The 12,447-nt window shown below is 46.7% G+C and overlaps 1 long non-coding RNA gene across 2 annotated transcripts; it reads left to right on the forward strand.

The window, feature by feature from the left end:
- Positions 1-2,335: 2,335 nt before the first annotated feature.
- LOC128848910 (uncharacterized) lies at positions 2,336-4,757 on the forward strand. 2 transcript variants are annotated; one of them, XR_008447132.1, is made up of 3 exons: positions 2,336-3,678; positions 4,247-4,416; positions 4,542-4,757. It is a non-coding gene; the product is annotated as an uncharacterized LOC128848910 (long non-coding RNA). The 2 variants fall into 2 exon arrangements; XR_008447133.1 differs by having other exon boundaries at positions 4,247-4,394.
- Positions 4,758-12,447: the final 7,690 nt, after the last annotated feature.

Genomic DNA, 12,447 nt, shown 5'->3' on the forward strand with positions numbered 1-12,447 from the left:
ACCTGCCACGTCTGCAGGTTCCGCCGATTGCAGCTCCCACTGGCCACAGTTTGCCGCTCCAGGCCACAGCAGCCCCCATTGGCCTGCAGCGGTGAACCGCGGCCAGTGGGAGCTGTGATCGGTCGAACCAGCGGACGCGGCAGGTAAATAAACCAGCCTGGCCCACCAGGGGGCTTATCCTGGCGGGCCGTGTGCCAAAGGTTGCCGATCCCTGATATACAGTCAAAAACCAGGAGTCACACCACCAAAAATCAGAAGATTGGCTTAAAAGTCATGAGACATTTACAAATACTAAATGTTTTTATGTCCTTCCCCATGTCAGTATTGGTGCACAGGGCGGAAACCAGTCGCTTTCATGCCTCTACGTCATTGGCTGCAGCTGCTTCCACTTGCTCTAAACATACACACCCAAGAGTTCACAGTCCAAATGGACAAGACCACCGAAGGGATGACAAAAGGAAGGATTATCAGCCCCAATTTTCAGATGAGGACCTGACGCACGGTGACTTGCCCAAGGTCACACAGGAAGTTGATGGCAGAATGGGAACCGAACCTGGATGCTGAGGATATATTTACACTGCAATCAAAGATGTGACTGCATCATGTATAGACATACCTGAACTCGCTTTACAACCTCCTTCTATCCATAAGCGAAACAAACCATAGCGATTAACCAACCAACAGCAACCTCGACCTTGTCACAGTATAGCTTCTCTACACATAGGGCCTGGTATAAAAATGGTGTTAATGAAGTAGGCTTGCAAATCTTCCCAGTTGGCCAGCACAGCACCGGTACGGGCCTGAATTACATTCTGTACAAGCCTCTAGTGAGCCTCAGCACAGAATTTGTCCCTATGCCTATCATATTTTATCCACATGCCTGAAGAGCAGGGCCACTAGGCAAACTAGGCAGCCGCCTAGGGCGCCAAGATTTGAAGGCGCCAAAAAGCGGTGCCCAAAATGCCTCGGATGCTCACGTGGCACTGGCTAAATGTGTAACCCTCTTCCCGCCACTGTGCGAGGGGGCGCTGCGGCTTTGATCAGCTCCGGCCGGCCGGGAAGTGATGTCATTCCTCCTCCAGCCACCGGGGGCGCTGCGCTGCTCCCTGCTGCTCTGGCTTTTCCCCAGGGCCCCGCCCCTGCTCAGCCCTGCCCTGCCCCCCACTCCCTGAGCTCTGCAGCAGGGTCGGGGCTGCACTCACCGGCGGCGGGAAGTGCAGAGACCCGGCCCCAGCTGCGCCGCCGGTGAGTGCTGGGGGGTGGTCCCCCCTGCCCTCCAAGCCAGCCCCGACCCCCCGGAGGCCTGGGGCACCCTCCCTGGGGGGGCGCTGCGTAGGGCCCAGAATATCTAGGGACAGCCCTGGTACCCGCCACCCTGCCCTCAGCCAGCCCCACATCCCCGTCTCCAGCCAACCCCGGACCCCATCTCCAACCAGCTCCGCATCCCCTGCCCTGCCCGAAGCCAGCCAGCCCCACACAACCCTGTCTTCAGCCAACCCCTGCCTACCCCCATGCCCGAAGCCAGCCAGCCCCACACCCTGTCAGGTTATTCATTTATTTTCATTAAAATATGTAGTCTAAATAATTAAATTAATAAATTTTCAAGCCAAATATGTATTAATTCTAATGAACAATGCCATATTATGAAGTATTCATTTTTGAAAGTTTATAATAAGCGATGCTCCGGGGGGAGGGGTGGGGTTGGGAGGCGCAAGGTGGAAGTTTTGCCTAGGTTGCAAAATATCCTTGCACCAGCCCTGCTGAAGAGAAAGGGTATGAAGACCTATGAAGCAATTTCAGCTGTGCATGCTAAATATTGTCCACAGGAGATGCTTGTTCTTGAGATAAGTTGGTGAGGGCCTCCCGCAGCCTGGTACAGTCTCCCACAGGTGGTCGAATGAAATACTGAACCAGTCTCCGGTTCAATCAGAGGCAAGGTGACTCAGCACCTCACAGGAGGTACTCAGAATCTTGCAGGCTCAGGCTTAAATAGGGGACTGCTGTCTGGAGTCACATTACTTGGTTGTTACATTTGAGGAGATGCTGTGTTGCACTGAGAGAAAATGTCACATTCTCACAAACATCAGTGTATAGCAGGGATCGGCAAACTTTGGCATGTGGCCCGTCAAGGAAATCTGCTGGCGAGCCGGGACGGTTTGCTTACCTGCAGCGTCTGCAGGTTCGGCCAATCGCAGCTCCCATTGGCTGCGCTTCACCGTCCCAGGCCAATGGGAGCTGCAGAATGACTGAACCTGCAGACGCTGCCTGTAAACAAACCGTCCTGGCCTGCCAGCGGATTTCCCTGACGGGCCGTGTGCCAAAGTTTGCCGATTCCTGGTGTATACTATACCAAATGGAGACTTTCAGGATTCTGTTTCAATTGGCATTCAAGGAAAAGCTAATGAATGAAGTGGCTAGATGAAAGTGTCTGCACTATAGCCTTCGCAAGTGAACAGAAAATTGAAAGGGTCTGTGATGGGGGTATTCACCCTACAACATTCCTGAAGGGGTGGAGGTAGGCTAGACGGGCCAATTAACCACCTAGACTAATCCTGGAGGGGAGCCAGGGATCAATAACGTTTTATTAAGGATGAAGTTCACCTGGGCAGGAACAGGTGGGACTTCTATAAAGCGAAGAAGCTGAGACCAGATGGAGGCTGCAGGGGGAAATAATCTGCAGTCACTCCCTGACAGGAGGGAGGTTTGTTACAGATTACAGGGTCTGGCACGAAGCCAGAGGGGGAAGTAGCCAGAGGGAGCGGAGAAAGCTTGGGTGGGTGCTAAACCCAGAGGTGCCAGAGGAAAGAAAGAGGGGGTAGGACTGAGCCCAGGGAAGTAACAACCAGGTCTGGGAGTCAGTAGAACCATAGTTGCGGAGCATAGGGTGTGTGGGCTGGAACCTAGGTTAGTTCGTGGGCCTGGGTTCCTCTACCAGCCACTGGGTATGTGGCACAGCTTTGGATGTAGAACGGAGGACTGCTTGGAAGGGCAGAGGAACAGCTTGTCCTGAGAAACACTGACAGACCTTCTGGAAGGGGAGAATTAAAGTGTCCAGGCCGGAGGGTCGAGTCACAAAGAAGAAGAATACCCAGACCTGGAGGGTGAGATGGAGACAACAGGCTGAGTGACCGCAGGAAGGGGTGTCTGACCAATAGTGAGCTAATCCCCAGATGAATCACAAGGTGGCACGCCAGCGGTGAGTAGCAACCCCATTACAAGGTCCAAATGATTAGGTCCCCCCGTGACCTGAGCTAGAAGTTGGTAACTACTACTTATGTGCCTAGTTTTGCGTTACAGTGGAAAATAAACAGGAAATAGTTCAGTAACTGGAGCATGACTGGAACAAACTCTACTGTGGTTAAAAGCCTGTGCATTGTGGATACATAACACTACTCTTCAGGGTTGGCAGGCGTTTTGCTTTGATAATGAAAAATGTTTGAAAGTAAACTCCCCATAATTTAAAGAATTCATATAATCTATCAGAAATAATAACCAACCTTTGAGCACAAGTATAAAAGACTATATTATGTCTGGCACACGCAGTAAAACCTTCCCACCTATAGTCCCTTAATGCAACTCTTTATTCTCTTTTGTAAAGGACTACTGATGCCTCTGTCATTCTGTGACAGAAGTGGAGCTGATACATACCACTGTTATGAATACTGTTGGACCTGCTAGGTAAGCATTTGAGAATAGTGATATGTAGCATAGTTATTGAGGGAGACTGTATAATTTATAGTGGGGTAGTAGCATATTTATTGAATACAGTAGGGGCTGTGGGAAGAACAGACAGGGAGGCAACATAACGGCTTCCTAGTGAAGACCATCTAGGTCACCGGTGGGCAAACTGCGGCCCGCGGGCTGCATGCGGCACATCAAGGTAATCTGTTGGCGGGCCGCAAGACAGTTTGTTTAAATTGACTGTCTGCAGGCACGGCAGGCTGCAGCTCCCAGTGGCCGTAGTTTGCTGTTCCCGGCCAATGGGAACTGCAGGAAGCGGCGCGGGACGCAGGAACGTGCTGGCCCCCGTTTCCTGCAGCTCCCATTGGCCAGGAATGGTGAACCGCGGCCACTGGGAGCGGACAGTCAATGTAAACAAACTGTCTCATGGCCTGCCAGCAGATTACCCTGACGGGCCGCAGGTTGCCACTGATCTAGGTGCACTCTAGAAAAACAGTGGGTCAAGCTGTTCGCTTCAAGGAACCTATGCTGAGTCTCCAACACCCTGTAAACCTTGTTTTGCTAGAACTAGGAGGCTGGAGAGCAAATGGAGACTGAAGAGTTAAAAAGCACTTCCTGAAGGGGAGAAGAGTCGCTTGTGAGCAGCCAAGCTGGCACAGACAGGGCTGTGTGGAGGAGTCTGGAGGAATTGGGTCTCCTAGATCCAGGGAATGGTAAGCCTTAGGGAAGAATTAGGTATGTGCACAATAGGCTTTATTGTTTTTAAGATATACGTTCTCTGAAATGCTTTTGTTCTAAATAAATGATTCTTTCCTTTAAGTAGGCTGTTTGGTCACTAATGACCACTGTTATTGCCCCAGGGGAATGGAATTGCATAAACCAGACTTGCTGAGGTGATCACAGTTGAGACCCAGGGGACTGCAACCCAGCTCCTGGTCTGAGAGTGGAGAATCCTGTCATTCCATCCCAAGAGAAGAGACAACCCAAGGCCTGAGACCTAGAGAGGTGTGCACTGAGAGACCAGGAAGGCTCAGAGGCAAAGTTTACCTGGTAACTGTGAAAGCTTTATGGGCAGTTTTCAGCACTCCTCCTTCCTTGTCCTTTATTAACAATAAACACTCTCCCGTCTCCTGCTTACTGACTTAACTTGCTCTTTGTTGGTGGGGTAGCTCAGGGACCCTCTTTGCAGCCAGCACCCTCTGCTCCCCACAGCCACACCATCTGCAGCCTACATCTCTATTGCAGCTTCATGAATTTGCATGGTGCATGGTTCTGGGTTCCCAGAGAAGTGGACTAGATTTAGCATTTGCTTTCCTAGGGATTTTAACCCACTTTGTCATTGTAGATCACAAACAAAGCTGAATCCAAGTCAATTTCCTTTAGTTTTGTTAACACACAGATAATTTTTCAGACTTGAGATAGCAACTGTTGCCTGTTGAGCTATGGACTTTAAATGCAGCTCCCTTATTTCTTTACTGTTTCATGGATCCCCAAAGTATAACTCTCATATTTACTCAGAGAAGCTTTTTTAACTAAAGCTCTTTAACTCAGTGAAGAGTGTAACATGCTGACCTTGGCCAGCGTGAGCAATGAGCTTTATGGAACTGTGCAATTTACTGGGATGACTTTTGTTCAAGGACTAAATCCTACTTGCTTTACTTGCATGAGTAGTTCCACTGATGGGGACAAAGTTGAGCTGAACATGATTTGACCCTAAGATATAAATGGGCCACTATTCAAACATATTTTGATTAGTATTATACAAATATAGGGCTGGAAGGGACCTCAAGAGTCCACTTAGTCTGTCTTCTCCATGCTGAGGCAGGACCAAGTACCTAGACCGTCCCTGACAGGTGTTTGTCTAACCACCCTGTCCTTAAACCTCCAGTGACTGGGATTCCACAACCTCCTTTGGTAACCTATTCCAGTACTTAATTGTCCTTATAGTTCAAAAGTTTTCCTAATATCCAACCTAAATCTCCCTTGCTGCAAACTAAGCTGATTATTTCTTGTCCTACCTGTCACAGTTTAGGGCACGTGCACCTGTATTTCCCTTTAATGATTCAGCAAGGGCACCCACTCTCAAGCGTCCAGCTCCCCTGGTCATCACCTCTCTTGAGTGCAGATCCACATCTCTCTTCCTTCTGACAGGAGAATTCCCAGGCCAAACAGTTCTCTGCCTTTAGTGTGTTATTCCCAGCAAAAGATAGTTTGCCTAGACAGGCCTGATTGCTCCTAGACAGTACATAGTGTAATTGCCAACAGTTATAAGTTATCACACATACTTCCCATGCAAGCCTATTTTATTCTTAAGGAAAAAGCACTATAGAGAAAGCCTATTAAAAACAATTAAAGAACCTACATGTATGCTGATAATCTTACCACAGCTCACTCCAGCTGTCTCCAACATGGACTCTGGCACGAGTCCTTCAGATCCTCAAAAGGGAAACCTTTTGTGGTCACAAGTTCATCACAGCCTCAGCTCAGAACTAGCACCCAGTCTTTTATGGGACTTCAGTAAGCCAAATCTTTCCAACCCTTCCCTAAAGCTTGGGGCCCTCCATGGATCCCAAAGCAGTTCCCGAGACTATTTAAAACTACGCTATTTTTCAAAAAATCTTTTCTTTGTCTGTTGGTCCCTGGAGTATCCGGTTTGAACTAGGGTTGCCAACTTTTTAATCCCTGAAAACTGAACACCTCTTCCCCCGAGGCCCCACCCCTTCCTCCAAGGCCCTGTCCCCAGCCCCACCTGTCACTCACTCCACCCCCGCTCCTGTCGCTTGCTCCCCCATCCCCTGGGACTCACCTGCTGCTTGCAGAGCTGGCTGGGAGGGGCTGACATGGAACCTGCCCGGCTGCCCAATCGGGGCATGGCAGGGGTCAGTCCCAAGAGCAAAGGGCTGGGGAAATTGGACCACAGCAGAGTGGGCGGGGGGGGGGGGCAATCACTGGAGCAAGGGGCTGAGGCGGAGTGGGGGTCTCTTTATTAAAACTTTTTACAAATTTGAAGACTGTTGTCCTAGAAATGCTTTGTAGGGTTGGGCAAAAATTAATGAGTCCCACTAGCAAAGATGGCAGAAAATAATATTTGATGTACTGCATAATACCTATGTAAAGAAATAAATACAAGGGGCCCCCAGAGTTCCCTGCTCATATGAAGGTCCAGAGCTCATTGCAGTCAATGGAAATACTCTTATGATGTCAAAGGGCATTGGATCAGGCTCACAGAGGGCTGTGGAAATAAGCATTGTTTCTTCCACAGTGGTTGCAAAGGGCCTCATCCATGGGGGAAATAGCCTGGATCTACTGTACAGGGTTGGGTAGATGTAGGACTTGAGGACCCAAGGCAGAGTGTGCATTGCACCTGAGCAGCACAACTCTGGGTACAGCTCTGTGAGGAGCATTGTTGCTCCCAGAATTTCGGGGCAGGGGTAGGCCAGGGAGGAACAAGAAAATGAAATCTACAGCAGCTTAAAGAGCTCTCCTAGAGCTCTGAACTGCTGGAGGGTTTTTCATTCCAATATTAGGGGGACAGAGACTGATCTCCAATAAATTATCCTAATTCAACAACATGACTATAACATTGCACATACTATACCTTTTCCATTCAGCTATCACTCCATGCTGATAATTGCCAAAGGAGTATTAGTCCAGCAAAATTGTTACAAAATAAACCTCAGTCATTTTTTGTTTTGTTTTGTTAATCTACATTCCTTGAGATATCAACATTCTGCTGCAAGAACTGTTCTTCAGAATTAGCTAGGCAGGTATAACCAGGCAGGTCCAGATTTCAATCCCGAACCCATGCAAAATGAAGATTATGCTGGTGGGCAGAGGAAAGCACTTTGAAGAGGTTGTAGCCACGGTGCAGTCTCCTTTGGATGAAGGAACACAGCCACAATTGGTCAATTCAGTCCATAGTTTAGGAGGCTCCTGGATTCCTCATTGACACTGAGCTCTCACATGGGAGGACCCACAAATAACTCTTTCTACGATTGCTGGATGGCTACGAGATTGCATCCCATCCTGATGAATGATGACTTGGTCTGGGTTATAGAAGCCATTATCACCTGCTGTTTGGACTACAGCAATTAATTATATCTGGGAATGAAGCCATCAGCTCCTAGAAAACTCCAGCTAGTACAGAATACAGGCAGCATATCTCCTCAGCAAGATGGATTATCATATGCACATCAGACCTGTCCTCAACTCTCTGCATTGGCTTTCCATAGAATATCGAGTCAAAGTCAAGGTCTTGGTCCTTATTTCCAAGATGCTTAATGGCCTGGGCCTGGCATATCTAAAAGATGAGCTAAAGCTCTGGGATGCTGACTGTGGTTGACAACTTCACTCCTCAGGCACAATGAACTTTCTTCCATAAAGATAAAGCTGGTCTGTGCGAGAGACAGAGCTTTCTCAGAGGCCAGTCCAAGACTGTGGAACAAACTCCCACAGGAACTAAGGACCATGACAGACCTCACCACCTTCCGTTCCAAGTACAAGATGCACTCCTTTGACCTTGCCTTCTCTAACATAAACACAGAGTTGGGTGTGTATAAGAAAAAACCCAAACCTACCAAATGAAAACATTTCACTGCATACACAGTTGTCCCCTGGGGAGAGGATCAGAACAAGAATGAACCATGTGATAGATATTAATCATGTCACTTAATGCACCACTGGAAAGCACTCAGATAGTGTGGGCAGTATAAGAATCTATAAAAAGCAGAATGCCCATTGAAGGCAAGAGAGTCTTTCCATTACCTGCAATGGATGTTATATTTATATGGAGATATACCTATCTCATAGAACTGGAAGGGACCTTGAAAGATCATCAAGTCCAGTCCCCTGCCTTCACTAGCAGGACCAATTTTTTTGCTCCAGATCCCTAAATGGCCCCCTCAAGGATTGCGCTCCCAACCCTGGATTTAGCAGGCCAATACTCAAACCACTGAGCTATCCCTCAGGCCATTAGAAAAAAATGTTTTCTGGTGGGTTCCATTCCCAAAGTAGAATCAAACATGCAGCCACTGAGGGAATGAGCTATACACGATGAACTTTGGCTAAAAAACCCCCCAACAAATCAACTTTTGCTATGGCTCTTTCTGGCAGCACCATTCAAAGATCAGACATAAAGAAAAAAGAAAACTTGTAACTCAAAACATGCATCACAATATGTATGAAATGTTAGGTTTTGCAGTTGCAACGTGTATTAGCAGAATGAAAGATGATAACTTCCTGTGTAGTAATGGAAACAGGATAAGAGCATGGCAGGCCTATTCTCTGTGTAAATGCAAAACACTCAGACAATGACTCTGAGAAGCAGCTGAGCCCTCCTGTTTCCTTTGATGAATAAACACCTCTGCTTCCTCTTCATTCTAAAAAACAAATATTTGGCTGACAAATGCCTGAGTTTCCTCATAAGAAATGAAGAAAAGCCTAGGTATTTCCCAGTTGCGTACATTCCCCAATTATAGAGTTGGCATGCGTCAAGGAATCGTTTCCTCTTGCAACAGCTAAAACTTTGCACAGTGGGTCAGGTCCTTAGCTGGAATAAATCAACTTACTTGCACCAGCTGAGGATGTGTCCCAATGTGTAGATGGGGAAATTCAGAACTGCATAGCTCCATCAGTGATAACAATGGTGGAAATTCTAGTGTAAAGAGGGCTCAGGTGTTTTTAACCACCATTTAGTCTAGCCCCAATCATGCTGTCGAATAATAATTCATTCTCAATGACTCTTATTCCTCCACCCCTACCTCCCTATTCCGAATAGGGTTAGACAGTAGTAAAATCTCCCATGCCACGTCTTCTACCACTGCTACCACAAATAAAGCTCCATTAGTAGCTAATTACATCTGATTTTTCCTAGCGCAGACAATGAGAAAAGCTCTAGGATTGTTAGAAGCAGCAGCCTTTGTTAGCAATCTTCTGGCAGAAATCAGGGTCCCTGGTCCCCATTCCTCTCTCTACTTGAGCAAATCTTGCAGTTATTGTGCAAGGACATTAGCTAGCTTTCAGTGTTCTTGGTCAGCAAAGCTAGTCTCCAATTTCTGATCTCTGCTGTACTGTGATGCTGATCCATTTTATATTGAAAAAGTTTGTTCTAACTGGGCAATGACGTAGATATCCTATGGTATCCAGCTTAGTAGGTCACAGACCAGCAATTTTCTTTTGAGCCTCTTGAAGGCTCAGAGAGAAGGAGAATGACTCCATTTATGAATTGAGACTGTACAGTTCCTAGCCTTTGTGGATTAAATGCATGCTCTGCACAGTGGCATGTTTTAGAGATACCAATCTCCCCTGATATACACACAAGGGAGATTTTCTGCTTTGGGCTCTTGGCATCTGGGGTTGAAAAAGGAGTTTGCAAGAGGTAAAAGGTGAGGCTATTTTGAGATGTTTACCTGACTTGTCACCAGCCCTGAAAGTCATAACAAAATTATAGTGTTAACTCAAAGAAAAACATCCAGAGAGCAAAGAGATTCAGATCAGCAGGGGTACTCCAGCATGCACATGTATGTATCCTTGTTGACTCCGACCATTTTAAAAGAAGGTCAACTGTGCATGGGATGTCTTCCACCTGTCTCCCGAGCAGAGGGGCCAGAGAACAGTGGCATGAGTGGGCAATGGTGTGCTGTAGATGGATACAGTGCCAGAAGTAAGGGATGGAGTGAGTCCATAGAGAGCTTTGACAACCAGGAAGGTCACTCCAGGTTGGAGTAGAAGACAGATAGAAAACAGGTGTAAATGATGGGTTTATTATTGTCTCACTTCTTGGAGCAATATGATCCCACTTCCTCAGTATTGTGGATCCCCTGAAGTTTTTGGCACCATCTATGCTACAAAAATAATCCTATGTAAACAGTGTTGGGGATCAAACATGTTCACATTTCTTCTTGCCTTTGTGGATGAAGAATCATAGAATATCAGGACCAAGCCCCAGACAGATTTTTGCCCCCGATGGCTCCCTCAAGGATTGAGCTCACAACCCTGGGTTTAGCAAGCCAATGCTCAAACCACTGAGCTATCCCCCCTCCACATGAAGAAACCCCATATGTTGTTGTATGTTTTTTTCTCTCTACTCAGGCAAGACTACACCATGCAATAACATTGCCTCAGCTATGTTTCATAACACAGTTGAAACAGGGTTGTTTGTGCAGTGTGGACTGGACCTTAGAGAGTATGGATTTAAGCTTGCCATAAAAGAGGGACTTGCAATAGGTGAGAGAAGAAGAGACTGAGGATGTCAGCAGAAGGAGGGTCAAGTTAAGGTCAATTCTGGAAATGTTCTGAAAGTGGTAAGAGACTCCTATAGATAGGGGAGATCTGGGAAGAAAAAGTGAATGATAATGGAGTCGGATAGATCTGGCAACTCTTGGGCATTGAGTTCAAGGGAGCTACACCAGCCAGGAATTTGGCCATTAACTGACTTGGGGCTTTTAGTGGAAGTAAAAAAATGAAAACTTTTGCTGAATGGTAGCAAATAGGTTTATTACATTTTTGGATAAACTATAGAGAAACACATCTGGGATAATGAAGTTTTACTTTCAGAATAATATTCAGCCACTAAATGTCTCTATGAGTTGTATACAGTTCCAGAAAGGGTGTGATCTCTGGTAAACTAAGGAGGCTAAGCTGGGACTCAAGCTGCACAGAAGCCTGTTTGTCTGGAGTTGCAGTGGTTTTCTTTAATAAAGGACTCCTGTTTAAGATGGACTGTGATTCCATATACACCTCTACCCCGATATAACGCGACCCAATATAACACGAATTCGGATATAACGCGGTAAAGCAGCGCTCCCGGAGCATGGGGCTGCGCACTCTGGTGGATCAAAGCAAGTTCGATATAACGCGGTTTCACCTATAACGCGGTAAGATTTTTTGGCTCCTGAGGACAGCGTTATATCGAGGTAGAGGTGTATCATAATATCTGGCAACTCTGGCAAAAAGAAAGGATTATTTCCAAGATGTAATGCAGTCTTGCCTCTGACTGAATGGCATGGTGCATTACAGGAGGTGTAGTCTGCCTGGGAACATGGTCCATAAGGGAAAATGGGGGAAACCAGACCCAAACTTCAACTCTCATGAGACAGTGTGCCAATCTAAGGAATTACAGTGGTTGAACTGACTTGAATTGGAATGTTTCACCACTTCAAAATAGATTTTTTTTAAATATTTCATTTTTTGCAAAAAATTGCAATATTTCAACTTTTCCTCCCAATTTGGGGGAGGGGAAGGGGAAATGTTAAAATATCAACATTTCCCATGAAATTCTGATTTTTTTGCTCAGCTCTATTGAATACCAAGCCTTGGAGAGGGAAGAGGGAAATTGAAAGGAGAGTGCAAGTGCCATGGTTATCTTGCTCAATCAACACTATGTAGCTGAAGAGAGAATATATTTGTGGAAAGCCTTCTGTTAGGGAAAAGGAGTCAACCAATTTGTGATTAAGCTAAGGACACAGCAGAAGATAGAGCAGTTAACAAATCTGCCCTTTGTCTGGGGCTAAAGCTGCTGTTGTACCCCCTATATTGGCATAAATGCAGTGGGTGCCCTGGAGCTGAGGAATTTGCCAGTGTGTCATGTATTGCACCTTGCCCTCATAGAACTTCCCATAGTCAGCACAGGACAGAACACTCATGAAGTCAAAGTCTATAGTTACTCCAGCTGGCTAAGTATTTGACTAGCTGCATAAGGAGGAGGGTACAAGATGGGTAACCTCCTGATTCATACTGAGAAAGTAGGGCACTCGGCTAGTTATCTTA

The sequence above is a fragment of the Malaclemys terrapin genome, chromosome 1 (assembly GCF_027887155.1).
Source record: "Malaclemys terrapin pileata isolate rMalTer1 chromosome 1, rMalTer1.hap1, whole genome shotgun sequence".
NCBI classification, from domain to species: domain Eukaryota; kingdom Metazoa; phylum Chordata; order Testudines; family Emydidae; genus Malaclemys; species Malaclemys terrapin.